Source organism: Gavialis gangeticus, unplaced genomic scaffold, assembly GCF_001723915.1.
Source record: "Gavialis gangeticus isolate Ggan-Ray unplaced genomic scaffold, GavGan_comp1, whole genome shotgun sequence".
Lineage (NCBI taxonomy): Eukaryota > Metazoa > Chordata > Crocodylia > Gavialidae > Gavialis > Gavialis gangeticus.
In genome coordinates, this window is record NW_017728994.1 from 1,314,802 (window position 1) to 1,320,720 (window position 5,919).

At 41.3% G+C, this 5,919-nt stretch overlaps 1 protein-coding gene across 7 annotated transcripts in view; it reads left to right on the top strand.

Moving 5' to 3' along the window:
* Positions 1 to 5,919, top strand: part of CCSER2 (coiled-coil serine rich protein 2) — a 182,887-nt gene that overhangs the window by 100,847 nt on the left and 76,121 nt on the right. The window lies entirely within an intron of this gene.

Consider the following 5,919-nt stretch of genomic DNA (forward strand, 5'->3'; position numbering starts at 1 on the left):
CCCCCCCCCCAAAAAGGCAGTAATATACTGGTCTGTATTAACAGGTGCTAGTTGAAATGGTTATCAGTTCAGTCTAAACAGCTTGGATTAACCTGCAAACACTGAATTGATTCAGCCTTGGACTTTTTGACTGTCTACACTTAGCCAGGATGTCTGCAAGTCACACATGGTAATTTTTCCACTCTGTTCAGTAATAATGAGGCCTCACTTGGAATACTGTGTCCATTTTTGGACACTAAAGTTTAAGAAAGATGTGGATAACATAGAGTGCAGTGTAGGGGTCTACAAAATTAGTAGAGGTCTAGAAAGTTATTTATAAGGAATTTGGACTGTTTTTTCTGGAGAAGCAAGAGGCTTAAGGTTGCTTATGAACAGAATGGTAATAGATTATTCTTGGAGTCCTCAGGGGTCAGGTCAAGTAGTAATGGTCTTAAATTGCAACCGAAGGCGTATAGGTTGGATATTAGGAAGAAATTTCTTACCACAAGGGAGGTGTTAAGCATTGGAAAAAGCTACCAAAAAAAACTTGAATCTCCATCCGTGGAAGATTTTAGGAGCAAGTGAGAGAAATGCTTGTTGTCATCATTCTACCCTAACAGCCATTAACCATGCATTGAAGTTTTAAAAATAATTCAAAGGTGATGTGGCTAACAGAGCTGTTAAAGTATCTAGAAATGCCTTTAAAATGCAGGAGCAGTGATGTATATACAACATTTTGTTAGTGTGAATGTTGTCAGTACTCTTCACTTTTTTTTCTACTTAGTTTTCATATACGAAAATTATCTTTAATTGCAGATAGCTAAGGTTGTGTACGCGGATATGTTGAGTTGTCTCGAAATGAATTTTTTCCTGAAGATACTAAGATTGCTGTTGACTTTCAGGGGGACATAGGTTAATAAATCACTAGGGATGTGTGAAAATCTTGACCCTTTTCTTGGTATGTTTTCCCTGTTGTTGTTTTGTGAGCTTCATGCAGTCTTTAAGGAACGTGAAAAATTAACTTTATAATCTCATTGAACTCTGGGGTCCCTACAGTAATAAAGAAAATTCAAAGCCTTCTCTTTTTTCAGAATTAATCTGAATACAAGAGGTTTCCTTGTAATTCACACATTTTTGCCATTGGCCAGTTTACTAGAGATAATTAATTTAGTTTCCCTTACAAAGCTTGCATAATAAGTAGCAGTTTAATGATAAAGTTTGCCTCTAGGCCTAGAAAACACCCTTCTGGTATAGACAAATGTAACATTTGGAATACTTTTAAATGTATTTTAAACCTGAAGTGGACAGACATACCACTGGTTAAACTGGTTAAATCTGCCTGAACTGGTTTAAAACTATCCCTGGAAAATCAAGTACTGTTTTAAATAGGTTCTTGAAAAGTAATCCTCTGTCCTTCCCCTGCACTCACCCACTAAAGCAGGGTGGATTTGATTTAAATCAAATCGATTTTTAAATCATGACTTAAATCACTGATCAGGAAACCTTGATTTAATCATTGTTTGCTACAAAAAGTGCATTGTTGTTTGTCCTTTATTCATTTAACTTCTTGCACTTTTAGAGAAAGGTAAGGGCTGGACTGTGTGTACACAAACTTGCAGAAAGACAAAAGAGCTGATGGGTAGGCAATCGGGTTTGTTATCTCTCATCTCCATATGCTGCTATTGACAGGAATGTTATTTCTGGAGACACAAATCTGCAGTTTGAGAACTGAAACTAACCATCACAGAGATACTTAATGGGATCTTCTAGGCTGAGCACTGAATCCCATTGGGTAGAGTGGTTTTCTTTAATCTTTACTAATCTATTAAGGAACCTCTGGGAACACCATAAGATTTGGACCTCTAATATAGTCCTGTTCTGACCTATTTATAAAACTTTTCTAAAAAGGTTACATGACGATATTGTCTCAAATAGTATAAAATTAGAAGGTATAATCCCTATTCCATGATGATATATTTCAGCTTTAACATAAATTAAACCCCAAGATTAATTTAAAAAAGATCTGATTTAAATAAAACCCCCAGGTTTTTGTCGGGGGGGTTTAATAGTTGATTTTTATCCACTCTCACTATAAAGTATAGTGGATTGGGTACTCACTTCCCCTTCACTCTCCTTCCACTGATCCACTGTGAGGCATATGGGGGTGGATACTTACTCCCACCCCCTGGTGGCAGTCGCCATTTGTTATCATTTCAAGTTTGTAAGATTCCACTACTGCAAGCCTTTCCATTGTTTTATGCACAAACTGTATTATCAGAAATGCTAATTATTCTACTAACTAAAATATAAAATGGTATTAAAGAGTTCTTTAATATAAGATGATATATGATATGCTGTCTAAAATGTTGCATGTCCAGGCTCTTCAATAGCTTTAAAAATCATATAAAAGGGATCTGAATTATGAAGGAATTTCAGGTGGGATGCAGAAACCATTCTAAGATTATTAGTTTGGGTTTGGCCATGGAAGGTAGAAATCAATGATGGTGTGACTTCTTTGGGCATTAAGTGAATTTGTGGCCTTATTTGAATCCTAGGAATTAAACTACTTGATTATTTTTGCCTTGACATTACCTGAAGAGTGCATTGTATTCTGGCCCCTCTTTGTATCCTGCTCTTTGCTTCTTGGTTCTTCTCAACTATCTTGATAGACATGTATTTTGTTGACCAATACTTAAGACCATATGCCTTCAAACCTATTTTACTATATTGCTTCTTATAAAAAGAGCCTTATTTTACCACTACTTCCTTTTTTGGGAAGTCACCTATTGGGCATGTATTTTATTGTATTGTCCGTGAGGCACAGCTATATTAAGAGATGCTTTCTAGGGCTGTGCAAAATTTCACTGCCAGTTTTGTTTCAATGCTGTTTTGACCCATTTTGAGGTTGAAACAGCAAAACTGAAACAGAACAGATATGGTCGAAAGAGCCTCAAAACAAAATGAGGCAAGTCGAAACGTTTTGCCGTTTTGATGCTGTTTTCTATGTTTTGCCCATAGGCTATAATGGGGAAGGTTGAAACATCCTGTAACTTTGTCATTTCTGGCCTGATTTGGATGAAACTTGCAGAGGGTTTGGGGAAACTGCACTCCAAAGTTTTGAAAGCAAAGCTTGTGTCAAGTGTATATGTTATGCCACGGTGGGGTCAAAACTGCAGGCATGCTAGCCCCTGCGGAAGCCACAAAGCCTGCCACATTTCAAAGATATAGGTGCAGGGTTTTGGGGGAAACTGCACCCCTTGAAACATGGCAAGCTTCATGTGCCCCTTCAAAACCCCCTTTAGAAACTACAATTCCAAAAAACAAAACAAGGCTGTCATAACTGCTATAGGCCATGGACCATAAGGCAGTTTCAGCAGCATTTAGGACAGGGGCAGGCAAAATCTGGTCTGTGAGCTGGATCAGGCCCATGGAAGACTCCATTTCCCAGAAGCCCCTGACTGCATCACTGCAGCCAGTTTCCATGGAGACCCCCGTAGCAGTGGGGCTATGACAGTGCAGCAACCAGGGTTTCCACAGAGACTGACCCCAGCAGTGTTGGTAGGTGTGCGTGGCCAGGAGAGGAGCTGGTCCAGGGCCGCAGCAATGTGGGAAGAGGTCGCTGGAAAATGGAATCTGGCCGCTAGCTGGAACTGCCATACTGCCCATCCATGATTTAGAGCCATTACAGTGAGATCTTTGTATTGCTTGCCCTTTTGAGACAAAAGGTATGCACCTGACTCTACCAGTAAGGATTCCACATTAACAATATGGTTATGTTTGTGAAAACTGGAGGAGGCAAAAAGAGGTAAGCCAATGACTATTCCAAATTGTGACTTATGGTGGGGATGGAGAAGAGAAAAAATTCTTCTGGACAGGTCCAGTAGTTTTGACTATTTATTTCAGGATTGACCTAAAATTATCCATCTACAAATTGCCTTCTCAATGACAGTAATGACCAAAATGGAGTGAGAAAAACTCAGCCCCTCTACCAGGAATCTAATGCTTCTTTTCTACTCTCCTAACAGATGGACAGCAAAGGAGCTGGCATCTCCCACTTTTAATTTGTAGTCCATAATGATCTCATTGATAGACAGACAAGCACTTGTTGAATTGGACTGCAGTAGGAAGTCAACTACGTGAAGACTGACTTACTGACTTCCTGCCAGGAAATGTGAATGGTTTATATAACACAACATATCAGTCCCTGAAATCATCCATCTAATAGGAGGGAGGGGAGGCTGGGAATAGAAATCTCATCTCAGGGAAAAAATGAGAATTGATCAGTTTCTTGTAGATCACCACGATTCAAATCTGGATCTAGAGAATCCTCTTAGCTGTCTCTGTTTTTGTAGTACTAACCCAGAGTCTGAGATGTCAAGGTTGATAAGGAAAACAGGAGAAGACCAGATATATCAAGTACAGAAACAGCTTGGAAGTCTCAAGCCAATAAAGCCACATAGGAAGAGTCAATCTCCATAGCTTGTGGCACAGTGAAGGGATCTTAGGCCAATTTTTCAAGTCAGAACCGTGGATACAGTAATGGATAATGGAGCAAACTTTACTACAGGCAGTCGAGGTAAAAAGTATCCAACTGTAGCATAAAACCCCTCAATACTACAGTGGACTGGGTGGCCCATGAAGGAAATGGGTACACCAGGAAGTAGCATGGGGTTGGTTCCCAAAAATCCCTTTGCACTCTCCACAAGTTTTAAAACTGAAGCAGAAGTTGCTCTGTGGAAGAGATTCAGAGGTGCATCAGGGTTGCCCCAAGCCTTTCTGATAGTCAGACAAACACTGTCTGAGCTGGAGGTTAATGCCAGAGTTTCTGTAAGCTTCAGTGGTAAACTTACAAGACTCTGAAATCTCAAATTTCAAATGGGTAATGTGAGGACAAGGAAGACTTTTTCAAGAAGGCCTGAACAGGGACCTCTCCCAGGAACCAGTCTGAATGCCATGACTTTTGCAGGTCTTTCTGTAGCCAGAAAGACAGAGCATCTGGAAAACTCATGATAGTCAGATGAGTCTCTATGCCCTGAATCAGAATTAGATCCTTTAGTTATCCAAAAAATGTATCTGAAACTAGATTTCACATCCTTGAAGGTTCTTTATTTTAGTAAAACAATATCAGAACATTTCTCAATAAGAGAAGATGCATGCCCATCAGATAAAGGCACAGCAACATTACAGGATTGGCACAGTTCAAATCTCAGGAAAGAGGCTAAAATGAGAAGAAATAAACAAAGCTAGTAAGAAAAGATGCTTAACCTAAGGGAAAGGGAAAGAATTAATGAGGGAGCTAGGGGAAGAAAGCACTGTACGGCTGTACGAAATGGAATGCTGCCGTTTCTACCAGTGTTTTGACGGAACAGTGTTTTGTTTCGAATTTTGTTTTAATTCGAAACAGCTGTTCCGTTCCATTCCATTCCATTGAAACCGGGTTGAAACAGCAAAACTTTTTTTGACGTTTCACCCATAGGATATAATGGAGAAGGACAAAACAGCCTATAACTTTGTCATTTCTGTCTTGATTTGGAGGAAACTTACAGGAATTAGTAGCCCCATATGGGTTGCGCCTGCCTTCCTGCCACCCCTCCCATGGGTTGCACCTGCTCTTGCTACCCTCATGGGTCCCCCCTGCCCCCCCCCCCTGGGGTTCCCCCTCCTTTTGCTCCCCCCATGGGCCCCCCCTCCCCCCCCCCCCCAACCCTTGGGAAAAAAACCGCCCCCCCCCCCCTGGGTTGCCCCCCCCCTTTCCACCCCCATGGGGCCCCCCCGCCCCCCCCCCCATGGGTTGCCCCTGCTCCCCTTATCCCTAGCAGGTTGCACCTGCCCCTCCATCTTCTGGTGGACTCCTGATCTCCTCCAGCCTGCTGGACCCCCAGCCCTCCCATACCCCACCCCCATCCTGACTTGCCTGATATCGGGAGCCATTTTGAATTG